General features: G+C 45.3%; 1 protein-coding gene across 1 annotated transcript in view; it reads left to right on the forward strand.

The window, feature by feature from the left end:
* The first annotated feature begins 13,008 nt into the window (after window positions 1–13,008).
* The window catches only part of LOC101787107 (liprin-alpha-1-like), a 66,177-nt gene continuing 53,171 nt past the window's right edge, over window positions 13,009–26,014 (forward strand). Inside the window, exons 1-3 of the mRNA XM_063230329.1 lie at window positions 13,009–20,107; window positions 21,087–21,197; window positions 24,071–24,226. The gene's annotated coding sequence lies outside the window, so the exon portion shown is untranslated. The remainder of the gene's footprint in view (window positions 20,108–21,086; window positions 21,198–24,070; window positions 24,227–26,014) is intronic.

The raw sequence follows: 26,014 nt of genomic DNA on the forward strand, positions 1-26,014 counted from the left end.
GTTAGAGTTAGTGTTAAGGTTAGTTCTGGGGTTAGGGTTAGGGTTGGGTTAGAGTTAGTGTTAGGGTTAGGTTTAGGGTTACAGTTAGTGTTACAGTTAGGGTTAGAGTTAGGTTTAGGGCTAGGGTTAGATGTTAAGTTTAGGGTTAGGGTTAGGTATAGGGTTAGGGTTAGAGGGTAGTTTTAGGGTTTGTGTTAGGGTTAGGGTTATGGTTCAAGTTTAGGGTTAGGGTTAACGTTAGGGTTAGAGTTAGGTTTAGGTTTTTGGGTTGTATTTAGAGGTTAGCATTATATTTAATGTTAGCATTTGGGTTAGGGTTAAAGTTAGGCTTAGAGGCTATGGTTAGGGTTAGGGTTATGGTTGAAGCTTAGGTTTAGGCTTATGTTTAGGGTTTGAATTTAGCTTTAGCGTTATGGTTATGGTTATGGTTATGGTTAGGGTTATTGTTAGGGTTTGGTTTAGGGTTAGAGTTAGGGTTAGTATTTGGTTTAGCGTTAGGGTTAGGTTTAGGTTTACGGTTAGGGTTAGGGTTAGAGTTTAGGGTTAGGGTTAGGGTTAATGTTAATATTAGTGTTGGCATTAGGGTTAGGGATAGAGTTAGGGTTAAGGTTAGGTTTAGGGTTAGGGTTAGTGTTACAGTTAGTGTTAGGTTTAGGTTTATTTTAAGGTTTAGGGTAAGAGTGAGGGTTAGATGTTGTTTAGGGTTAGGTTTAGGGTTAGGGTTACTGTTAGGTTTAGGGCTAGGTTAAGGGTTAGGATTAGGGTTAGAGGGTAGGTTTAGTGTTAGGGTTAGGGTTATTGTTAAGGTTAGGGTTATTTTTAGGGTTAGAGTTTAGTGTTAGGGTTAATGTTAGTGTTAAGATTAGTGTTGGTGTTAGGGTTAGTGTTAGGGTTAGGGTTAGGGTTAGATTTAGGGTTCAGGTTAGTGTTACTGTTAGGGTTAGTGTAAGGGTTACGTTAAGGGTTAGGTTTAGGGTTAGGGTTAGATGCTAAGTTCAGAGTTAGGGTTAGGTATAGGGTTAGGGTTAGAGGTTAGTGTTAGGGTTAGTGGTAGGGCTAGGCTTAGGGTTAGGATGAGGGTTTGGGATAGTTTTAGTGTTAGGGTTAGGGTTTAGGGTTTGTGTTAGAGTTAGGGTTAGAGTTCGGTTTAGGTTAGGGTTAGGGTTGCCTTCGGGTTACGTCTAGGTTTTGGGTTACAATTACCTAGTGTTATGGTAAAGGATAGGGTTAGGGTTTATTTTAGGATTAGGGTTAGCATTAGGTTTAGGGTTAGGGTTAGGGTTAGGGTCAGGGTTAGTGGTTAGGTGTTAGAGATAGTGTTATGGTTAGGGTTAAGGTAAGGTTAGGGTTAGAGTTAGGGTTAGGGTTTCTATTAGGATCCGGGCTTAGCGTTATGGTTCGGGTTAGGATTAGGTTGAGGTTTCGGGTTAGGGTTAGGTTGAGGTTTAGGGTTAGGTTTAAACTTATGGTTAGAAGTTAGGTTTGTGTTAGGGTTAGGGTTTTGGGTAGGGTTTGAGTTAGAGGTTAGGGTTAGGGTTAGGTTTAGGTTTAGGGTTAGGGTTTCGGTTACGGTTGGGGAAAGTGTTAGGGTTAGTGTTAGGGTTTAGGATTACGGTTAGAATTAGGGTTAGGGTTAGGGTTAGGTTTATGTTTAGGGTTAGGTTTAGGGTTAGGGTTAGTGTTAGGGTTAGGTTAAGAGTTAGGTTTACGGCTAGGGTTAGATGTTAAGTTTAGGGATACGGTTAGGGTTTTATTTAGGTTTAGGGTTAGGGTTAGAGTTTAGTGTTAGTGTTTGGGTTAGGGTTAGGCTTAGGATTATAGGGTTATGTTTAGGGTAAGGGTTAGGGGTAAGGTTAGGGTTAGAGGTTAGAGTTAGGGTTAGTGTTATATTTAGGGCTAGCGCTTAGGGTTAGGGTTAGGGTTATTGTCATGGTTAAGGTTAGGTTTAGGGTTAGTGTTACAGTTAGGGTTAGTGAAAGTGTTAGTTTTAGGGTTAGGGTTTAGGGTTACGGTTAGCATTAGGGTTAGGGTTTGGTTTAGGTTTAGGGTTTGGCTTAGGTTTAGGGATAGGGTGAGGTTTAGGATTAGGGTTAGAGTGTAGGTTAGTGTTACAGTTAAGGTTATAGTTAGGGTTAGGGTTAGAATTTAGTGTTAGGGTTAGGGTTAGGGATAGGGTTAGGGTTAGGGTTAGGGCTAGGTTTAATTTTAGGTTTAGGTTTAGGGTTAGGTTTAGGGATAGGGTAAGGTTTAGGCTTTGGGTTAGAGGATAGGTTTAGGGTTAGTGTTACAGTTATTGTTAGGGTTAGATTTAGAGTTAGAGTTTAGTGTTAGGGTTAGAGTTAGGGTTAGTGTTATGGTTAGTGTTAGGGTTAGAGTTAGGGTTAGGGTTAGGGTTAGGGTTAGGTTTACGTTTAGTGTTAGGATTAGGGTTAGGTGTAGGGTTAGGGTTACGGCTATGTTTAGGTTTAGGGGTTAAATGTTAGGGATAGTGTTAGGGTTAGTCTTCAGGTTACGGTTAGTGTTAGGGTTACAATTAGGTTAGGGTTACCATAAGGGTTAGGGTGAGGGTTAGTTTTAGGATAAGGGTTAGAGTTATGGTTATGGTTAGGGTTAGGGGTAGGTGTTAGGGATATGGTTAGGGTTAGGGTGCGGTTTAGGGTTATTGTTAGATTTAGGGTTAGGGTTAGGATTTGGGTTTGGCATTAGCATTAGAGTTAGGGTTACTGCAAGTGCTAGGGTGAAGGTTAGATTTAGGGTTACAGTAAGGGTTAGGGTTAGTTTTAGGTTTAGGGTTAGTGTTACAGTTACGGTTTTGATAGTGTTAAGGTTTGGGTTAGGGTTTAGGGTGACGGTTGGGGTTAGGGTTAGGGTTAGTATTAGAGTTTAGTGTTAGGATTAGGGTTAGGGTTAGGTTTAAGGTTAGTGTTACAGTTTGAGTTAGTGATAGTGTTAGTGTTAGGTTTAGGGTTTAGGGTTATGGTAAGGGTTAGGGTTAGGGTTAGTTTAGGTTTAGTGTTAGGTTTAGGTTTAGGGTTAGGGTTAGGAATAGGGTAAGGGTTAGGATTAGGGTTAGAGTGTAGGTTTAGTGTTAGGGTTAGGGTTACTGTTATGGTTATGGTTAGGGTTAGATTTTGTGTTAGGGCTAGTTTTAGTGTTAAGATTAGTTTTGGGGTTAGTGTTAGGGTTAGAAAAAGGGTTAGGGTTAGGTTTAGGGTTAGGGTTAGTGTTACAGTTACGGTTAGGGTTAGGGTTAGGGTTAGAGTTAGGTTAAGGGTTAGGTTTAGGGTTAGAGTTAGATATTAATTTAGGGTTAGCGTTAGGTTTAGGGTTAGGGTAAGAGTTTAGTGTTAGGGTTAGGGATAGGGTTAGGGTTAGGATGAGAGTTAGGGATAGTTTTAGGGTTAGGGTTAGGGTTTACGGTTTCTGTTAATGTTAGGGTTACAGTTCAGTTTAGGTTTAGGTTTAGGTTAGGGTTAGGTTTAGGGTTAGGGATAGGGTAAGTTTTAGGTTTAGGGTTAGAGGATAGGTTTAGTCTTAGGGTTAGGGTTCATGTTTGGCTTAGGGTTAGGGTTAAAGTATAGTGTTAGGGTTTGTGTTAGGTTTAGGGTTAGTGTTAGGGTTAGAGTTGGGGTTAGGATTTGGTTTAGTGTTAGGGTTAGGGTTAGGGTTAGGGGTTAGGTGTTAGGGATAGGTTTAGGGTTAGTGTTAGGGTTAGTGTTTGGGTTAGGGCTTGGTTAGGCTTAGGGTTATACTGTTAGTTTGAGGGTTAGGGTTAGCGTTAATGTTAGGGTTAGAGATGAATGTTAGGGTTAGTGTTATGGTTAGGGTTAGGGCTTAGGCTTAGGTTTAGGATTAGGGTTTGGTTTAGGGTGTAGCATTAGGGTTAGGGTTAGGTTTATGATTCGTTTAGGGTTAGTGTTATGCTTAGAGGTTAGGGTTAGGGTTAAGTTTAAAGTTAAAGCTTAGGTTTAAGGTTAGGATTAGGGTTATAGTTATGGTTAAGGTTACTGTTATTGTTAGGGTTAGGGTTAGGGTTAGAGTTTAGTGTTAGGGTTAGGGTTAGTGTTAGTGTTAGGGTTAGGGTTAGATTTAGGGTTAGGGCTAGGGTTATTGTTACGGTTAGTGTTAGTGTTAGGGTTAGGGTTATGGTTATGGTTAGGGGTAGGGTTAAGGTTAGGTTAAGGTTAGGGTTAGTGTTAGGGTTAGGGTTAGGATTAGGGTTTGGCACTTGTTGTTAGGGTTAGGGTTACAGTTAGGGTTAGGGTGAAGGTTACTGTTAGTGTTTCGGTAAGTGTTAGGGTTAGGGTTAAGTTTAGGGATAGTGTTATGGTTAGGATTAGTGATAGTGTTATGGTTAGGGTTTAGGGTTACGGTAAAGGTTAGTGTTAGGGTTAGGTTTAGGTTTAAGGTTAGGTTTAGTGTTAGGATTAGGGATAGGGTGAGGGGTATGATTAACTTAGAGGGCAGGTTTAGTGTTAGGTTAAGGGTTATTGTTAGGGTTAGGATTAGGATTTAGTGTTAGGGTTATAGTTAGTGTTAAGGTTAGTGTTGTGTTAGGCTTAGGGTTAGGGTTAGAGTTAGTGTTAGGGTTAGGTTTAGGGTTACGGTTAGTGTTACGGTTAGGTTAAGGGTTAGGTTTAGGGCTAGGGTTAGATGTTAAGTTTAGGGTTAGGGTTAGGTTTAGGGTTAGGGTTAGAGGTTTGTTTTAGGGTTCGTGTTAGGGTTAGGGTTATGGTTCAAGTTTAGGGTTAGGGTTAGCATTAGGGTTAGAGGTAGGTTTAGGTTTAGGGTTGTGGTTAGATGTTAGCTTTGGATTTAGTGTTAGCATTTGGGTTAGGGTTAAAGTTAGGCTTAGGGTTAGGGTTATGGTTGAAGCTTAGGTTTAGGCTTTGGTTTAGGATTTGAATTTTGCTTTAGCGTTATGGTTATGGTTATGGTTAGGGTTAGGGTTAAGTTTAGGGTTGGGGTTACGATGAGGGTTAGGAATAGTGTTTAGGGTTATGGTTAGGGTTCGTTTTAGGTTAAAAGTTAGGGCTCGGGTTAGGGTTATAGTTAGGTTTAGGGAAAGTGTAAGATTTGGTTTAGGGTTAGGTTTAAGGTTATGTTAAGGGTTAGGTTTAGGGTGAGGGTTAGATGTTGTTTAGGGTTAGGTTAGGGTTAGGGTTACTGTTAGGTTTAGGGATAGGTTAAGGGTTAGGATTAGGGTTAGAGGGTAGGTTTAGTGTTAGGGCTAGGGTTATTGTTAGGGTTAGGGTTATTTTTAGGTTTAGGGTTAGTGTTAGGGTTAGGGATAGGGTGAGGTTTAGGCTTCGGGTTAGAGGATAGGTTTAGGGTTAGTGTTACGGTTATTGTTAGGGTTAGGGTTAGGGTTAGAGTTTAGTGTTAGTGTTAGGGTTAGTGTTAAGATTAGTTTTGGGGTTAGGGTTAGGGTTAGAAAAAGGGTTAAGTGTAGGTTTAGGGGTTAAGTGTTAGGGATAGAGTTAGGGTTCGGCTTCGGGTTATGGTTAGTGTTAGGGTTACGATTAGCGTTACCATAAGGGTTAGCGTTAGGGTTAGTTTTAGGATAAGGGTTACTGTTAGCATTAAGTTTAGGGTTAGGGTTAGGGTTAGGGTTAGGGTTAGGATTAGGGGTTAGGTGTTAGGGATATGGTTAGGGTTAGGGTGAGCTTTAGGGTTATTGTTATATTTAGGGTTAGGTTTAGAATTAGACTTTGGCGTTAGCATTAGGGTTAGGGTTAGTTTTAGGGTAAGGGTTAGGGTGAGTGTTAGAGTTAGGGTTACGGTAAGGGTTAGGGTTAGTTTTAGGGTTAGGGTTAGTGTTACAGTTACGGTTAGTGATAGTGTTAGGGTTTGGGTTAGGGTTTAGGGTTTAGGGTTACGGTAAGGGTTAGGGTTAGGGTTAGTATTAAAGTTTAGTGTTAGGGTTAGGGTTAGGTTTAGGGTTAGTGTTACGGTTTGGGTTAGTGATAGTGTTAGTGTTAGGGTTAGGGTTTAGAGTTATGGTAAGGGTTAGGGTTAGGGTTAGTTTAGGTTTAGTGTTAGGTTTAGGTTTAGGGTTAGGGTTAGGAATAGGGTTAGGGTTAGGATTAGGGTTAGAGGGTAGGTTTAGTGTTAGGGTTAGGGTTATTGTTATGGTTAGTGTTAGGGTTAGACTTTAGTGTTAGGGTTAGGGTTAGTGTTAAGATTAGTGGTGGTGTTAGGGTTAGGGTTAGAAAAAGGGTTAGGGTTAGGTTTAGGGTTAGGGTTAGTGTTACGGATAGGGTTAGGGTTAGGGTTAGGTTAAGGGTTAGGTTTAGGGTTAGAGTTAGATATTAATTTAGCATTAGCATTAGGTTTAGGGTTAGGGTAAGAGGTTAGTGTTAAAATTAGGGTTAGGGTTAGGATAAGGGTTAGGGATAGTTTTAGGGTTAGTGTTAGGGTTTATGGTTTCTGTTAATGTTAGGGCTAGGGTTCGGTTTAGCTTTAGGTATAGGGTTCGGGTTAGGTTTAGGGTTAGGGATAGGTTAAGTGTTAGGATTTGGATTAGAGGATAGGTTTAGTCTTAGGGGTAGGGTTATTGTTTGGCTTAGGGTTAGGTTTAGAGTTTAGTGTTAGGGTTAGTGTTAGGTTTAGAGTTTAGTGTTAGGGTTAGTGTTAGGTTTAGGGTTAGTGTTAGCGTTAGGTTTAGGGTTAGAGTTAGTGTTAGGGTTTGGTTTAGGGTTAGGGTAGGTTTAGAGTTAGGTTTAGGGTTACTATTAGGTTAGGGTTAGGGTAAGGGATATGGTTAGGGTTAGATTTAGGATTAGGGTTAGCATTAGGTTAAGGGTTAGGGTTAGGGTTAGGGTTAGTGGTTAGGTGTTAGGGATAGGGTTATGGTTAGGGTTAGGGTTAGGTCAGGGCTAGGGTTAGGGTTTGGATCATGATTAGGGTTTGGCGTTTTGGTTTGAGTTAGGATTAGGTTGAGGTTTAGGGTTAGTTTTAGGGTTAGGTTAGGTTGAGGTTTAGGGTTAGGGTTAGACTTACAGTTAGAAGTTAGATTTGTGTTAGGGTTAGGGTTAGGGGTAGGGTTTGGGTTAGAGGTTAGGGTTAGGGTTAGGGTTAGGGTTGATGAAAGTGTTAGGGTTAGTGTTAGGGTTTAGGGTTATGGTTAGAATTAGGGTTATGGTTAGGATTAGGTTTATATTTAGGGTTAGGGTTAGGGTTAGGTTTAGATTAAGGTTTAGGTTTATGGCTAGGGTTAGATGTTAAGTTAGGGATAGGTTTAGGGTTATTTTTAGGTTTTGGGTTAGGGTTAGAGTTTATTGTTAGTGTTAGGGTTAGGGTTAGGCTTAGGATTATATGATTATCTTTAGGTTTAGGGTTAGAGGTAAGGTTAGTTAGTTAGAGGTTAGTGTTAGTGTTAGTGTTATGGTTAGGGTTAGCACTTAGGTTTAGTGTTAGGGTTCGGGTTAGTGTTAGGGTTAGGGTTAGGTTTAGCGTTTGTGTTACAGTAAGGGTTAGTGATAGTGTTAGGTTTAGGGTTAGGGTTTAGGGTTACGGTTAGCATTAGTGTTAGGGTTATGTTTAGGTTTAGGGTTTGGCTTAGGGTTAGGTATAGAGTAAGGTTTAGGATTAGGGTTAGAGCGTAGGTTTAGTGTTAGGATTAAGGTTATAGTTAGGATTAGGGTTAGAGTTTAGTGTTAGGGTTAGGATTAGGGATAGGGTTAGGGTTAGGGTTAGGCCTAGGTTTAATTTTAGGTTTAGGTTTAGGGTTAGGGTTAGGGATAGGGTAAGGTTTAGGCTTTGGGTTAGAGGATAGGTTTAGGGTTAGTGTTATGGTTATTGTTAGGGTTAGGGTAAGGGTTAGAGTTTAGTGTTAGGGTTAGAGTTAGGGTTAGTGTTAGGGTTAGAGTTATGCTTTGGGTTAGGGTTAGGGTTAGTGTTATGTTTAATGTTAGGAGTAGGGTTAGGGGTAGGGTTATGGTTATGGTTAAGTTTAGGTTTAGGGGTTGTTAGGGATAGAGTTAGGGTTAGGCTTCGGGTTATGGTTAGTGTTAGGGTTACGATTAGGTTAGGGTTACCATAAGGGTTAGGGTTAGGGTTAGTTTTAGGATAAGGGTTACTGTTAGCGTTAAGTTTAGGGTTAGGGTTAGGGTTACGGTTAGTGTTAGGTGTTAGGTGTTAGGGATATGGTTAGGGTTAGGGTGAGGTTTAGGGTTATTGTTAGATTTAGGGTTAGCATTAGGATTAGGATTTGGCATTAGCGTTAGTGTTAGGGTTACTGTAAGGGTTAGGGTGAGGGTTAGTTTTAGGGTTACAGTAGGGTTAGTGTTAGTTTTAGGTTTAGGCTTAGTGTCACGGTTACGGTTAGTTTTAGTGTTAAGGTTTGGGTTAGGGTTTAGTGTTACGGTAAGGGTTAGTGTTAGTGTTAGTATTAGAGTTTAGTGTTAGTGTGAGCATTAGGGTTAGGGTTAGGGTTAGGTTTAGGGTTAGTGTTACCATTTGGGTTAGGGATAGTGTTAGGTTAGGGTTTAGGGTTATGGTAAGGATTAGGGTTAGGGTTAGTTTTATGTTTAGTGTTAGGTTTAGTTTTAGGGTTAGGGTTAGTGATAGGATAAGAGTTAGGATTAGGGTTAGAAGGTAGGTTTAGTGTTAGGGTTAGCCTTATTGCTATGGTTAATGTTAGGGTTAGATTTTAGTGTTAGAGTTATGGTTGGTGTTAAGATTAGTGTTGCAGTTAGGGTTAGGGCTAGAAAAAGGGTTCGGGTTAGGTTTAGGGTTAGGGTTAGTGTTACGGTTATGGTTATGGTTATGGTTATGGTTAGAGTTAGGGTTAGTTTAAGGGTTAGGTTTAGGGTTAGAGTTAGATATTAATTTAGGGTTAGCATTAGGTTTAGGGTTAGGGTAAGAGGTTAGTGTTAGTGTTAGGGATAGGGTTAGGTTTAGGATGAGGGTTAGGTATAGTTTTAGGGTTAGAGTTAGGGTTTATGGTTTCTGTTAATGTTAGGGTTAGGGTTCAGTTTAGGTTTAGGTTTAGGGTTGGGGTTATGTTTAGGGTTAGGGATAGGGCAAGTGTTAGGATTAGGGTTAGAGGATAGGTTTAGTCTTAGGGTTAGGGTTATTGTTAGGCTTAGTGTTAGGGTTAGAGTTTAGTGTTAGGATTATTTGTTAGGGTTAGAGTTGGGTTTAGGTTTTGGTTTAGGGTTAGGGATAGGGTTATATTTAGGGGTTAGGTGTTAGGGATAGTTTTAGGGTTAGTGTTATGGTTAGGGTTAGGGTTAGAGTTAGTGTTAGTGTTAGGGTTTGGTTTAGGGTTAGGGTTAGGGTTACAGTTAGTTTTAGGGTACGATTAGGTTAAGGTTAGGGTAAGGCATATGGTTAGGGTTAGGTAACCAGCAGGACAAGAAGGGACAATGAACCTGAAGATGTAATGATTAAGGAGACCAGGAACACAAAGTCACAGGGCTAACAGAGAAACCTTAGGAGACCAGAGAACGGACAGTGTCCAAGGCCTGAACCAGGTCATGGTTAGCACAGTGAAGGCCAGGTCCAGTCTCCACAGAGAAACCTTAGGAGATCAGAGAACGGGAGCTCAGAGGTCCAGTCTCCAGGTGGGAAATGTTTACAGAAGAGGATGCTGTAGAGAAGACAGTGGGGCATAGGTGGGCTGATGCTCGGGTTTTACGGAGACTCTGTTTGGTTTATAGAGTCCATGCAGAACCTCAATGCTGCCTGTGTTAGAAAGTCCCCACATCTCTATCATTTTTATGATAAACTTTAAAGTATCCAAAGTTGTACAAAGGCCACCTCATAGGAAAAAACCAGAATTATATGTGAAAACAAGATCTTCCTTGTGAACATATAAATGTCAATAACAATTGTGGCAACATGCTTTCCTAAGGCTATTTGCTTGGTGATTTTGGTTGTGTTTCTGCCACCAGTTGCGATCAGTAGCTGGGTTCATAGCAGCATTACAAGTGTGTATTGCAAGATCATTAGAGCCCAGGACACTTTATTTCTGTAGCATGGAGAATGGCTTGTGTGCTGTGCTTGCAGGGGCTGTGCATGCTGTGGCTGGGGCAGGGCTGTGTGCGAGGGTTAATTCTAATGACTGCAAGTGAAGTAGATCTCCTTAGGAGGATGATGGAAATGATGTTTCAGGAATGTTCTATATGAGCCCATTTTCATTATAAAATAAAAATAATGGACACATTAAATGCCTGGAGATATCTGTAACAGTTCTGCTGGTGTTGAAAACGGTCACATTGTTGTAAGGAAAATATTGCAATAAATAGTTTGAAAGAGGCTGAACCAAGTTGCTGGGCACTTGCAGTGCATGAAGCTGACCAACAGAAGGCAGCACATGCACACTTCGGTAGATAAAACCTTTAGTTTCTTCCTTCTGCTCAAGGGGCTGTGTAGTGGGGCAGGAGGCAAGACAAGACTGGGTCCTGCTGGAGATTGGGCCTGGTTAGACCAGGGTAGGGAGGGGCTCCCAGCCCAGCTGGGGGTGGGACACTGACAAGCTCAGCTTTGCCTGCTGTGTCAGGCCTTTGTTCACACAGTGTTACCCTTCTGTTTTCAAGTTTAGCATGGGTTTCAAGTTTCACATGGTAAATTCCCCCATGGAGACTGATAGATGACTGGAAGGCAAAATCACTGACTAATCATTCTCACCACAGAATTTTGGCGAGGAAAGGAGGAGACATAAATGCATGTGGGATATTTACCCCAAGGACCCAAGAGCCATGGCTGCTCGGGCCCTTGTAGAAAACACATCATATTTGTAGAACCTGCATGTGTTCCTGCATAGATGCTTTGAGTCCTCTCTGGATAACTTACACTTAATACAGTGGCAATGCTATGGGAATAGTAGTTTGCTCTTTAGGAGATACACGAAAAAACATTTGCATGTATCCAGTACAGACAGGACTCCCCTCACCCCGGTGCTGGAGGTGGAGCCCAAGGCCTTCACACTAAGCTCTGTCCCCGGCCCTTTGTATTTTGAGGCTGTCTCAGTAAGTTGCTAAATTGCTTAGGCTGGACTTAAACCTCAGCCTCACAGTGTTGGAAGTATAAGCACACATCACCAAACCAATTCAGATGCAGATTTTTAAAGAAATATTCTCAGTCTGCAGTTGGTTCACTCCTTGGATGTAGAACCCATGAGTACAAAGGACCTGTGGTGCTACTTGAGGACAGTTTTTCAGACCCGTGACACCTGACAGAGCAGGAACACACAGTGGGCGGAGGTAGCAGAAGGAAGCAAGCAGTTCCTCTGGGAAGTCCTGGAGAGTCCTCACCTCTACAGCTTGCAGGGGTAGCTCTCAGGGGTGCCTTGGGTCACCTCCACTCAGCCCTACCTGGGCTGCTCCCAGATGGAGGGTCTGAAATCTGCTCACCCTTGTTTGGGAGTTTGTTCAATTCAGGCATCCTATCGTCCTCTAGGAATCCACATGTGAACTGTTCTCACGCCTCAAGGACCCCAGTGAAAACCATCCTGTGTCACAAGAGAGCCTCACTCGTCTCACCTGTCCACAGTGTTTGCCGAAACTGGCTGATTAGGCTCCTCCCTGGCTGATGTTCTTGTCATACATTCCATGCACAACAGCCACAGGGATCTTGGTACAGTGCAAGCTCTATGAAGTCTCTCCTCTGCTTGACTTTCTCCAAAGAAGTTCCTATTTCTTTGACAATACACACCAAAGTCCTTGCTGTCCCACGTCAGCTCCTTGATGACCTTGTTCCATCTCTGTCATTGACCTGGTGCATCCCTGCATCCTGGTCATGCCCAGCTTCTTTGACTTCTTCCCTGGCAAGACCTTTTGTGTCTCAGGACCTTTGGACATGCTGTTTCCTCTGCCTGGAAAACTCTTCCCTTCTCATCTTGTTCACTCCAGAACTGCAGATTTTGCCTCATATGTGAATTTCTCCGACATATCTGAATACCTGACTACCTAGATATATTCAGGTCCTATCTGCTCACCAGTAGAACTCTTATTAATTTCTTTATAACATTCGTCTCATTTCCATATATATATGTACATTAATGTGTCGGACCCTCCTCCTCCTTTGGAAGGCTCCTGGGGGCCAGTCCCGCGTGGCTTGTTGATCTTACTGTCCCTGACACACATCTGCCTTCCCTGGGTAGATACAGGAATAACTCACAGATGAGTGTGTGCAGAGATGGCTAAAGAATGGAGAAATGGGTGTGGTTGGACAATGGACGAGTGAGTGAATGAGTGACGGGTGTGTGGGTGATGGCTGGAAGAATGAGTGGAGGGATGAATGAGGGCTGGAGGGTGTAGAGGCATGTTCCCTCCTGCAGAATGGTCACAGTCACTGCGTGCGAGTCCTCAGTGCTTGAGGGACCGGCACTACCTCCCCCTTGTGTGGCTCATTTTTTACTTCTCGCCAGGGCGGGACTGCGAGTTCAGAAACCCCAGGCGTGATTGTCTACTTTGCAGCTCTCTTAACATACCCGTTCTACATAAGAACTTCCTCCAGCCTCCACAGGCTGGCCCGCGCCTGTGGCTTCCCAACCGCCCCAGCCCTGGTGCGGACAGGGGGCGGGGCCAGGGCGGGACCTCGCGCAGACCCGGATGCGGCCCCGCCCCCGGCGAACCGGAAGTGAGCGGGCTCTTTGAGAGCTGCGGGTGAGTCGGGACTGTGGCGGCCCTGCGGGGATCCCGTGGCGTTGAGCGGGCGAGGCTCTTGCGGCTGGGACGGGCAGCCCCAGCGGGCGGTGGAAGCAGCGCCCGGAACAGGAAGGAAGCGGCGGTCTCACCGCGCTTCCGCTTGCCGTTTTGAGCTGGTCGGGGCAGAGCAGGCGAGGCTATCCTGTCATGCATCAGCATCCGAGGCGTGCAGCGGGTAGGAGGGGCTCAGGGTTCTCGGTAGGGGGCCAGGAAGTGAGGTGGTCGGGATCCCAGGCACTGGTGGAGCGGGTCTGGAATGGGCACCTGGGCGGAGGAGGAGCTCGCGGGGAGTGGGTCAGGACTCTGGGGCGGAGGGGCCTGGAGACAGAGGTGCTGGGGCCCCGGGGAACTAGGGAGGTGTAGGTCTGAGGGGGAGGGGCTCGCGGGTCAGGGGGTCCAGAACCCCGGAGAGAGAACCTGCACCGGAGGTGTTCAGGATCCCAGAGGGTGGCGTAGGTGGATGGGGTCCGAGTGGAGAGGCGGGGATCAGAAGTGCTGGGGAAGAGGTGGGGGCCTGAGAAGGGGTGAAGGTCGGAGGGCGCTGTGTGTGGCTGTCGGGCCTTGCGCGGGAGTTCGGGATCGGCCATGCGCGCCTGAGAGAAGTTTGTAAATGGGGTCAGTTGAAATGCTGCAGCGCAGGGGAGCTGGGAATCTCGAACAGGCCCTCCCTCCTGGGTGTGTGCCAAGGCACCAGAAAGGTGCTTGGGTGTGTTTCGCTTCAGTGTTTCGGTGGATGGGATAGGTCTGGCACCAGAGCGACCTTAGCCGCCCAGCTGGAGGGTTTGGGTGGGAGGGGCCCTGTTGGGGCCACTGGAGGCGGAATTTCTGTTTTTGGCCATGCACCTGAGGTGCCTGCAGGATATGCTCAGTTTTGACTTGGCTGGGCGTTCTGTCAGGAGTGTGACCCAGGAGACCCTAACAGCTGATGCAGATAGCAGTTCTGTCCAGCTGGCCTTGCCAGGCTAGGCTAGGCTGTGGAGAGGGAGGGCTGACTAGTCCATTTCTGAACTACAGTGAGTCACCCACTCCAGGGCCTTGAGTCAGTGCTCCTTCTCTCTCTGAGTAGGGAATGTATGTCAGAAGAAATTGAAGAAACAAGGAAGCAGCCTTAGGTTTTAGGGACTTTGAGGTATGCAGGAGTAAAGAGCTGGGGGATACAGAGCTGTTGCTCATATCAGGTCTCCAGTAATTGTAAGTTTATCCTGTCTAATGATGACATCCTTTTTTTTTCCTTTAGTGCTGGAGTTTTTTAACCTGGGGCCTTGAGCATGCTAGGCAAGTGCTCTACTACCTCCCCAGCCTTAAAAACATTTTTTTGAGACAGGGTCTTGCTAAGTTGTGCAGGCTGGCCTTGAATTTGAAATTCTGCTTCAGCCTCCCCCCTGAGTAGCAGGACTACAGGCATGTGCCACTGTGACTGTTGAAAGCTGACTTTTTATGGGACCTGTTTTTAAAGCATTTTACATTTAGAGTAAGCAGACTTTGTGATTCAGACATTTGACCTACCCCATGCAGTAGGTGCTCTGGCATGTGGTTGAATGTGTGCTTCTTTACTAGTGCCTTTAGTGCCCTGAGTCGCACTGTTCCTTGACCTGGGCAACTGATAGCAGCAGACTGAATGCCCATCAGCTTGTGTTTCACTGGTGTCTGTGCCAAGCAAAGCCACTGCTCTCTGCTTAGGCATGAACCCAAAAGTATGTGCTCTGTTATAAGAGGCTTCCTCTGAGTAAGAGTGGGCCTTGTGACATCTACTGTGGCTTCAACAGATGCTTTTTTGCTCCTTTTTGGCTTTTTTCTGAGCTGTCTGCAGTGAAGTTCAGGGAAAGCCGATTCTGAATGGATGCTTTTACCCCATCTCTTACAGCATTCTTTCCTAGCAGAGTTTTTCACCCTGTTTATTCAAGGCAGGATTATTTTGTCTCTCTACACTCTGTGTGTGGGGGGGGCTTTTTTTTTTTTTTTTGCAAGAGAAGTTTGTATTAATGGTGTTTGGTGACAGTCTTATCTTTGAGCAGTAATTTTTTGTAACAGTTTTAATGAAATATAATTTGCATGCCATACCCTCACCCATTCAGAGTGTATAAGTCAGTGGTTTTCATTCTATTCTGAGAGTTGTGTGGCCCTCATCGCTATGCACTTTGGAACTGTGTCATTAATTCAGCAATCCTAGACTGGCTGCTCCTGTTGTCCCAGCTACTCAGGAGGATGCAGGATTGCTTGAGCCCAGCAGTTGGAGGCCAACCTGTGCAACATAGCCAGAGCCGTTCTTTATGTTTTTCAAAAGAAACCCTGTACCCCAGCCATGTTTCCCAGTCTCCCCTTCCTCTAGCCTGGGGCAACCATTATTGTACTTTTTGTCTCTGTAGGTTTGCCAACTCTAGATGTTTCATATAAATGGAATCATATTACTGTATGTGGTCTTTTGTGTCTGGCTTCATTCACATTGTAGCATGTATTATAACTTCATTCCTTTTTGTGGAGGAATGCTATTCCACTTGGTAACTATATCACATTTTATACATCTGTTTGTCTGTTGATGGATTTTGGATTGTTTCCACTTCTTGGCTATTATGAATAATGATGTTGTGAATATTCATGTACAAGTCTTTATATGAACTTGTGCATTGATTTCTTTTGAGTGTATACTTAGAAGAAGAATCTCTATGTCATATGGTAGCTGTTTAACCTTTCCAAGAACTGCCTGTTTTCCATTTCCACCAGGACTGAAGGAGGGTTTCTAATTCTCTTATTACTATTTTTTTTTGATGCAATGTTGGGGATTAAACCCATCCCATGAGGGCCTCACATAGCTAAGCGTCTTCTGTACCGCTGAACTACATCCCCAACCTCCCCCTGGGGCCCTGCCCCACTTTTTTTTTTTTTTTAATAAGATAGGAATCTCTTTGTCTTGTCCAGGCCAGTATTGAACTCCAAACTCACATGAGCCTCCTGCCTGAGCATTTGGAATGCTGGACCTAGTGGGCTACTGTGCCCAGCTCCTTTATCTGTTATTAAATGGGGGTGTGTATCTTTTCTTATTATGGAATTAAAAGAATTCTTTATATATTCTAGATATATAGTTTGAAAATAGATTTCTCTCAGTGAGTCAGTCATCTTTTCACTTATGTCTTAAGCAGAGTTTTAACTTTTGTCCAGTCTGTTTTGTTTTTCTATATAATTTTGGTGTTACTTCTAAGAAACTGTTGTCAAATTTATGGTCTCAAAAAATTAAACCGATTTAAGACATGCATTTATTTACTTACTTATTTATTTGTGCTGGGGATTGTACCCAGCGCTTTGCACATGCTGGGTAAAGGCTGCACCACTGAACTACATCCCCAGGCCTAAATTAACTTTTGTGCATGGTATGAGGTGGGGGTCCAGAGTCTTTCACTTTGGATTAGAAGTTCATTTTCCAGTCAGTTGTTTTTTTGAGCTTTGAAACTTAACATGCTGATAGGATAATAAATGAGTGTAGGTTTCAGCCCATCACTGGCTGCCCTTGGGGAGATTCTTTTTGTTAGTACACATTTGCAGTGATGACATTCAACACAGGGATTTAGTACGTGTGCATAACATATCTTAATTCTTTTTTTAACTTGCTCTTTGGGTAGATTTTTGAAGATGCACCATGACTATACTTACAATGTAGTAGCCAGAATGTACTAAGCAATCCACAGGGACTGCAGAAAGAGAAAGAGCAATAGCTGGGTCAGGACCTAGGTAGGAAAGTGAAGGCCAGTCAGGACCACACTCTCTTTCCTGGGTGGAGATCTAAGCGCTGGTTCAGGTTACTCTGCTAGGACGTTTCATTTTCCCCACAGTGTGTTCCATGGAGCAGTGTGGTGCCCATTGAGGCTGATGTGTGCTCTTGGGGACTAGGTTGTGTGTTGGTGGACTGGCCAGCATGGGAGCTGAATTCCTGTTCCCTGTTCAGGAACTGTGTGGTCACTGGGAGTGCAGTCTGCTTCCTGTGGGCTCCATCTCTGCACACGTCTCTCATGTGGCTCATGTGACAGACAGTACCTATAACACTGGCCTTTCCTCCCAGGCTCATCACGGATCCCTTCAGAGAATGTTTCCCTTAAATCACTTATAAAAACTAACAATAATAGAACTGTATTGTTCTTAGCAGCATTGTGAATTAGAATAAAGAATGGAAAGGTACCAGGATTATAGCAGACAGGAAATGCAACTAAGGCAGTCATTTCTGTTTCCATTAAGTAATGCTGTGTAGTTGTCTTTTGAAACATGTCACTTTTAATTTTTTTTAAATTTTTATTAGTATACATTTGCAATACACAGTGATGACATTCTTCATGGGCAGTTGGTGCATGTGGGTAACATCTAAATTCTTTTTATGCGCCCCCCCAATCTTTATTAAGTTCCTATGTTGAGCTTTTTAATTAGTAAGATGAAGATCTTCCTAAAACCTTTTTATGCTGGGGAGGATTCCTGAGGTACTCTACAAAGCTCTGGAAAGATAGATTTTCCCAGAGGGCCTGGCAGCAGATGTCTGTTTTCACCCTTAATCTTTTTATAGACAGAAGCATTCCAAATGTCTGGACACTCGGTGTTGGCTTATTGTGTTTTAAGTAGAGTTTTGCAAGCAGCGATTCATCACTTGGGAAGAAAGTGTTGTGTATTGTGAACTTTTTAATGTTCTTTCCCCGGGGTCCTAAGGGTAAAACCACTTTACTGAAAAGGAGTGGGAAGTTGGAGGGAGAAGCACCAACAGTTTTCTGAAAAAATTTTCATTGTTGAAAAACAAAAGTCAGGGGCTAGGAATGTAACTCAGTGGTCGAGTGTTTTCTTAGCAAGTACAAGGCCCTGGGTTTTAGGCTGAGCACTAAAAAAAGTTCAATTAAAAACCGAAGCCAAGCTGGTTGTGGTGGTACATGTCTGTAATCCCAGCATTACAGAGGCTGGGGGTCACTGTGAGTTCAAGGCCAGCCTGGACTACATAGCAAGACCCTGTCTCAAAAAAACCAACCAAACAAACAAACAAACTGAAGTCAAAGTTTTAGTGTTGCATCTGTCTTAGAAAAGGAAATTGCAGAAAGCTCGGAAACTAGGGGTAGGAGGCCTTTCTCAGGGGAGTCCTTCACCTCTTTCCCTTGTGTTCTGCATGTGGCAGGAACCACTAGGCCTGATGGTATAAAGCCAGGTGGAAGGTCTCCCCTCCCAGCTTGTGATGCTGGTCTGCAGAAAGATGATCTGATAGGCGTAACTCTTTTCCCTGATGAAACTGAAAGAGGCAGGCAGCTGACTATTTCATCTTCGACTTGGGGTGAATGGAAGTTTTGCTGGCCCCACAGTGGCTCTTGTCCTTTCCAGTGACTAAACCTGTGGTTCCTGGATTTCTGCCTCTAGGCAGCTGCCCTGTGGAGGACAGTGTGTTGCTCAGGGCAGGAAGCGGCCATGCACACAGTGTAATTTTTCATCTGTGAATGGATGATTGGGATCAGACTGTCTGGTCATGCCTCTCAGTGCTAAGGCTTGTTTATCTGCTCTTTAAAATCTGCCAAAGGCAAATCACAGCCGGGAAATTCTTTTTAGGGGGCTGGTGGGGCTCAATACAGTGGCTTCATGTATGTTTATTTATTTTTATTAAGTTTATTGGTATAGTTTAGATACACATGATGATCACATTCATCATAGGGACTTTGTACATGAACATAGCGTACCTTGATTCATTTTTTTCCACATTCCCCTTGCTTCCCTTCAGCCCCTATACCCCTCCTTAGCTATTAGTCCTTTGATAAGAAACAATTGGCTATTTTTTTCCTCACTCTGTGAGTTGTCTCTTTATTCTGTTGATCATTTCTTTTGGTGTGCAAAAGCTTTTTAGTAAGATGAGATCCCAGTTGTTGAATCTTTATAATATTTTCCATGTGATTACGTTTTTTTGTTTGTTTTGTTTTATTTATTTATTTATTTTCTTTGATTTAGGGCCTTACTGTGTAGTTCACACTGGCCTTAAACTTATTATGTAGACCAGGTGGGCCCCTAACTCGTGGTGATCCTCCTTCCTCAGCCTCCCCAGTGCTAGGATTACAGGCATGTGCCTCCACGCAGAGTAATAGGTTTTGTTGATAGAGTCTTTTCCTACCCTTGTGTCTTCAATAGTTCTACCTGTTCTTTCTTCCAGCAGATTTAGTGTTTCTGTTTTAATATTGAGGTCTTTGATCCATTTTGATTTTAACATCTGGGAAGTTCTTGTCATGCTTGGGCATCTAGAGGAGGTTCAAGGTGGTCTCCTTTGAGGGGCATTGTATAGGTCCTGCCCACCTGGTGGCAGATGGGTCTTCACCTAGAGGAGGAGGCAGGAGTTCCATGTAGAGCTTGAGAGCAGTGCACCATCATCCTTCTCACTGCCATCCGGGATGTGGCCGTTAGGCCTAGGAGACCTAGAATGGAAGCTTGGAAGGAGGTTCTCAGGCTGGGAAGGCCTTTTGTCCAAGAAACACAAGCTGCAAGAGCTGTTGTAGTGCTGGAGGAGGGAGGGTTGGAATTCTTAGTTCAGACTGGAGCACAGCTTTTGTTAGTCTAATTAAAAATTATTTTAATTGGTACATCTCTCAGTTACTTTGTAACCTCAATGAAATTTTATGATTATTTTCATTCTCTCTGGAAAATGCATCCATTCTTAATAATTGTTTAAAAGCCCTTGAAGGTTTGAAGTTACAAACAGCATCTTACTGGTATCTGCAGATGTGTCATTGTTCTCTATAACAACAAACCTTACAGAACCAACTTAAAGTGCTATGGATAAAGGTGACTGCTTTCTAAGCCTCCTAACATAGGAGGAGTTGCATCTTCTATGCTGTGCATTTGCCCCAAAACATGACAAGGCAGCCCTCTACTAAATGATTTGAAACATTTATTAAATCATTAAAGTACTTGAAATCAAAGGGTGATGTTTTTAAAAGATTTACAACAAGCTGAGCTCTTAATTCTCAGTTGTTTTTGTCCCTACAGCTGTCATTTAGGTTTAGTGATGATGGAAGGGCATTTGGTCATGTGGCTCCTGCCATGTGTTGCGCTGGCATCGTGGTAACCCAGAGCCTCATGCAATCACAGGGTTTGTTTTGGAAGTGACTGTATCTAGAGTGGGTGATGCTGGGTTTAAGGCTGTGTGATACTGGTTGGTTTGACAGCACCCTAATCCTAGCAGCCTAGAGTGTAAAATGGTCAGAAAGATGCTATTAAGGCTGCTTGCTTGCTTTTGCTATCTTCTGCTGCTCTGAACTTTTGCCCCTGTGCCATGTACAACCCTGTCTCGGAACCAGCTATGGACTGAAACCTCTACAATGTGTGAGCTTTCTTCCTTTAACTTTGGGTGTCAGGTATTTTATCTCAGCAACAAGAAAAATAACAAGATTGGCCACCTGCCGAGCCTCACTGATGTGCTGAACACTGCCCAAGTGGCCAGACCCAGCATCTACCAGGTAAACTGGCATAGGTGGTTAAGGTCAGGATGTGTACCAATGGGGCGTGGGCATATGTGTTTGGATGTGTGTGTGTCCTTCCCACACCTGTCACTGTGTTGCCTGTCCTTAGAACCCATGGAGGGGTCCTGGGGGATTATGTACTGTGGGATTAGCTCTGGAAGCCTGGGTCTTAACTGTGCTCAACATCGGGAACCGTTGGGCCCAAGGCAGCATTGTGGTCACACGATCTATCAAGGTGGCTGCACTGGGTAGAAGAATCATAGACACAACCAGAGACACTGTGCTGGTGAAGAGACACAGCTGGGTTCCGAAGAATGTCATTGCTGGAGAGGGCTGCTCTTGAGGCTGGGGTTTGCAGACCTCAAGGTGGAGCATGCCAAAACCCCAGACTCTGCTTCCTTACTTTACTACCTGGTAGACATGTAACATACAGAAGATTCCTGAACCTGTGCTCCCTGTATGATGGGGGCTGACAGTGTTGGTGATTGCGACTCTGGAATGAGCCAGTTTGGGTGACAGCAGCTGGTACCCTGTCTACACTGTATGCATACATCGGTGTTGATTCTGAGTCTGTGTTATTACTAAAATAGACCTTTCTATGCTTTAGTGTATTGACAAAATAAATATTTTTTGTCCTGATTTGTAGTTCTTACAGTATGAAAAAGCCTTTTTTCAAGAGAGTAAATGTATTGCCAGCAATGTCCATGTAAACGGCTCTTAGGAATTGTGTGGTCAGCTGCCATTATCTCTTTTTTCCATGCCCTGTTGCATCTAAAGCTCCACTCTAGGTCAGGCGTTGTGGTGTGAGAGCCCTGCAGCTGCATTGGAGGAACCCTGCACCAGAGACTCAATGGCTCAGGCTGCAGTTTGTCCCGGGATTCTGGCCATGGGTGCATGGAGGAAATGCCTGCACCTGGGTTGTTAATGTTGTGCTAGGCGTGAGTCTGTGATATTTTATTTTTGGACTCTCTTCTAGTCAGCTGTTGGCCATGAATATCAGTTGAAACTTGCTAAGCACTGCTCTCAAGTCGACTCGGTCCGGGGTTTTGGAGGCAAGTTTGGTGTCCAGATGGATAGAGTTGACCAGGTGAGTGATGGGCACAAGAAGTGACCCCGAGTTCTGCTGAGCACAGTGTCTTCCACCCCAGATTGTGCTGGTGCTATGTGTTACCTTTGAGTCACTCGTAGCAGTGTGCTGGGAGGGATGTCTAGAGAAGAGCCGAGGCCTCTTCCCCTGGGGTGCTCCTAGAGGCTGAGCCAGCTGGGTGAGGAAGGGGGGTAGTAGCATGTAAAGAAAGGCCTTTCTCACATGGGCTTAGAGATCCCTGTGTTACTGTCTATTTACCAGATGGACTGGGATCCTTCTTTAAGTGCCCTGGGCATAGGACACCCTTAGATTTATTGCCTAAAAATGTGCCAATGGGGACCACTCCCACCCATTTCCCTTCCTATATATCACTGTGGCAAGTGCTGCTCAGAGTTCTTCCTGTGGAGCCCTCGTTTTCAGGGCTGCAGGCTGGGTCCAGATGTTCTGGCAGGCTCAGGCTTGAGCCTGTTCTGATTCCCTTTGGATCAGGGCCATTAGCCCCTTCCTTCATTTTGTTTCATGGCAGGCAGAGGCCTGGATTTGGACAGGCCTCAGTCTGTGTTCTGACTTTTTGAGATCCTAGCTGTCTTGGAATTTCTATTCCAAGTGAAATGGGAGTCATGGTAATCCCTCACTCATGGGGCTGGGTGGGAAGCAGAGCAGATAGTGTGCCCATATGCCCACCATGGTGCCTGGCTCCTGCTGCTGCTGTTGTTATTAGTATTCATTTTGTTCTTAGGATAGCTTATTTGAAGAATGCGTTCCTGTGTGGCATAGAGAATTGTTTGAGATGGGGAGTATGTGGCTACACTACATTAGCTGAGCCTGATGTGCAGCAGCCTTCTGGGAAGGAAGCCACATTGCCCTGGATGTGCTTGACTGTGGTGCCTGCCAGACTGTGAAAGTATTTGTGTGTGTGTGTGTGTGTGTGTGTGTGTGTGTGTTTTTACCAGCAGTACTCCAGATGGAACCCACAGCCTTGCACACTCTAGGCAAGCACTCTACTACAGAGCTTTACTCCCTTCCCATTTATTCATGCATTCATTCATTGATTCTTTAAGAAGGCAGCATTTCATCTTTGTGCTGGCAGACTGTTGGATCTTGATACCAGGGGACTGGTGCAGGATAATTCCACAAAAGCAACACTCCTGAGTTTACAGAGAGCATAGTATACAATTTAAAAGTGGGCAATACAAAGCAAGTAACAAAATGTTACATACTTGGCTACATGCCCTGAGTTGTATTGTGACAGGTAGGCTAGCCTGGACCAGATACAAAGGAATTGTTTATCATAATATAGAAATACTCTGGGCACAAGAGGAGTGGTCCTTTACTGGGTGAGCATAGGTAAAGGCAACCCTCTTTATCACATGTGGATTTCCAGATTATCAGACTGGTTTCGGAGGCAAATTTGGTGTTCAGTGCGAGTGGCAGGACTCCTCCACTGTGGGACTTCTGATTATAAGGAAAGACTAGCCAAGCACGAATCCCACCAAGGCACAGTCCCCACTTCCTGCCTCTTCCCACACTCCCTTGCGGTACAGCCACTTCCAGCACAGGCTTCAGAGTTCACCTCGGTGCTCTAGCAGGCTCTCCTGCTCACCAGCTGTCAGACCATTGGGCATCCTCAACCCATTGAAACTAAGTTCCCTTTTATCCCATTCTCTTTCTTCCCCCTTTTGACCTTTCAGAGGAAAGTTGGGGTAGAAATTATAGTTCACAGGTTATGAACTCTAACTCCTTTATCTGGTTTCTGGGGTGGTCTTCTAACAGCCTTCTGCATGTTTGCTTGCTTTTGACTATGACTTCTTGGGTCATCGTGCCAGGCCTTGTTGCCTCTGAGGTTAGGAAAGAGAGGTTTTAGTTGCAGCACCTCTGACCCTTCCATCAGAGGGTTCATAGCAGTGAGGGCTGAGAAATGCGTGTTCTGTGTGATTTCTGTGTTTCGTTGTGGCAGTGGTGCTTTTCAGACAGGGGTGGGTAGTTTTGTTTGTTCTGATTTTTTTGTTTGTGACACCACCCATGTGTAGGATCTTCACATGTAGCCACACAGTGTGTACACACAGCTGGAAAGTAACCTTTCTGTGGCCACACACTGGAATTCCAGATAGTTGACGCATATTCCTTATAGCAGTCACACTTCCCATCAAAGTTCTCCAACAGAAGCCTTGGTTACGAGAACCTGGACCCATCACCGGCTGAACGATGATATCCAGCAGTGAAGGGCAGAGTGCGGGCTTTGAGCGCAGTAATAGGACCTGCGCAGTGCTCGGGTGTAGGGTGGTGAACGCACTGGGCCTGACCCTGCAGACTGCATGGAGAGAGCCGTCGAGTCTCAGCGGCATTGAGACTGCATGACAGTGTGACTTTCATGTGGGTGTGTGTTGCTGCAGCAGACATATTTGGCTGGTAGAATGTCCACATGGAGTATTTTCTTTCTTTTAAAAAGCAAGAAAACAAACTGCGACTGAGCCTCTATTTAGTGCTGGGTAGAACGGTTGCATAGGAAACAGATGAGCATAAGCCCCGTGGCTGGTGTGGAAGACTGTGCTAGTGAAGTGGCCCATCGCAAAGGCCTGTCCAGTGCCCCCTTCTTGGCTTATTTCTTGCCAGCCTGCTGCCCGTCTCTGCCCTTTCCCCAGGAGAATGCCAGAAGCATGCCCACGCCTATCCTGCTCCCTGCCTGTGCACTGGACATTGTGGTCAGACGCAACTTGCCTGGCTCGGAAAGCCTGTGTTGTGGCGGTTCTTGGTTCTTTCTGCCAGGGTGCATTTTCTTGGGCTGTTTGAGCCCTATCTGCATGCACCTGCGATCATCTGGGACCGGGCCTGTCCTCTGCCTCAGAGTAAATCTTGTGTTTTGTCACCTCCAGACTATTCCAAAGGATTCAGCGGCAAGTACAGGATGCAGAAAGATCGGATGGATAAAGTAAGGCTGTCCAGCTCCAGGTGTGGAACTTTCTGCCTGCAGGCCCAGGGATTCCTGCAGCCCCCACTCTGTGTCAGTTGCTGTTTGTAGCTACCATCAGGTAGGCACTGTGCTCGTGGTTCTGGCCACCCACCCACTCAGCTGGCATATGTCACTACGGCAGCAGTCGAGGTCTGAACTAGCCAGTCTTGAGTGCTTGGCCATAGCATGGCAGTGAGGGAGCTGTCACTGGATCATACTGCTGTTTGAACTTTGATTATGAATGGTAAATCAGACTGGGAATTGAGTTAATGTGAGACCATTTGTAGGGTCATCCTTCCCTTGGCTGTAGTGGTGGGTGGCATGGTGGAGCCTTAGAGCTCTGTTCCTATACAGCTCGTGGCTGACCTCACAGCCTCTCCTCGGGCACTTCCCCATGTCACCAGGGTCCATGGGAGAACCCTGTGGCACACCGCACAGGCCGAGGGGTCTCGGGAAAGGACTAGTCATAGCCCAGTTCTGAAGAGCTGGGAAGAGTTTGTTAGGAAAGTCAGGGCTAAGAGAGTGCAGAGCAGAGGGCACAGCCAGTGGGGTGACTGTGGAGCTGGAGAATTTGGATGAGCATGTGTGGTAAGTGCTTGTGATGCCTGAAGTTCCTCCAGTTTAGGGCTGCGCCTGTCTGATGGCAGTGTCAGGTCAGAGGATGCTGGGCAAGGAGGCTCCTCGAGGTGGTAGCAAGGAACTCCAGGAAGTATCTGGTGGCTGGGGCCCCTGGGTTAGGAGGACGGAAGGAGCTAATGAGTGAGGGAGTCAGAAGTTGTGGCTTTGCGGTTGGGAGTTGAGGAAGTTTCCATCTCTTGTCTGTGGTTGATGCCAGTGGTAACCAGTGACTGCTGGGCTGGCAAACGCCGTGGAAGTAAGCATGCGAGGCTGGCATTGCCTCTTGTAACCCTATGCGTGAGGCATCATGATTCCCCCTTGGAACTGTTGTGCTGTCATGGAGCCTGGTGCTTTCTAAGTGAGGCCACTGGCCAGGGGCCAGGCTTTGCTATGAGGCCATCCTCAAAACATGATGGGTCGCTGAGGACTCGAGTCTGCAGTTGTCTTTGTGGTGATGGAGATCAACGTGAGGCCAGTGACCTTCTGTTTTGGAAATGCCCAGCCTGTCCTGTCTTGGACAAGGTTGGCTGTAATAGGCATGAGGGGATCAAGGGCAAGAGTAGTTGCTCTTGTGAATCTTGGAGCCAGGCCAGACAGGACAAGGAGGATTGAGCAAGGTTTATATGGGTAGGAAGGTGTCAAGTGCGAGAGGCTGTGGTCTGTAGGCAGTCACAGGCTGGAGTGTAGCTCAGTGGGAGGATGCCTGCATCCCACGTATAGACTGGCTTCCCTTTCCAGCATGCAGAGCAGAGGTGGGTCTTGGTGACGGAGTCACTGTGAGGAAGGCTGAGCACAGGGATGGTGTGGGAGGTGATATGGATGGGGAATGGATGTGGACAGAGAGATGCCCCTGCCTGAGCAGCAAGCCAGAGGCCTCCACTGCAGGAACTGGGATGAGAGGACTGGAGCCACCCTCCCAAAGCAGAGGGCAGGAACCAGGGCAGTGATCTCACTGCCACCCTGAGGCTACAGGGCAGGGAGGAGTCACCTGGACAGCTGGGCAGGGATTGTTCTAGAAAAGGTGGTAGACCGTCCAAGGTCAGTAGGTTTGGGAAGAGGGAAAGGTTTAGTCAGGAAAGCTGAGTAGCCAAAGCTTAGACTCAGCAGAGATAAGTCTAGGCCAAAGGCCCTTAAGAGCTATACAGCTAGATCTGTTGGGCATGGCGGCTAGGAGGACAGGTGACTGCTCTGGCCAAGGTGGGAGTCCTTTGGGGTGGGCTTTTTGGCTCCCCTGTGAAAGGATAGGCAC

This window comes from Cavia porcellus, unplaced genomic scaffold (genome assembly GCF_034190915.1).
Source record: "Cavia porcellus strain 051 isolate PalLab524CR breed Dunkin Hartley unplaced genomic scaffold, mCavPor4.1 scaffold_18, whole genome shotgun sequence".
Taxonomy (NCBI): Eukaryota; Metazoa; Chordata; class Mammalia; order Rodentia; family Caviidae; genus Cavia; species Cavia porcellus.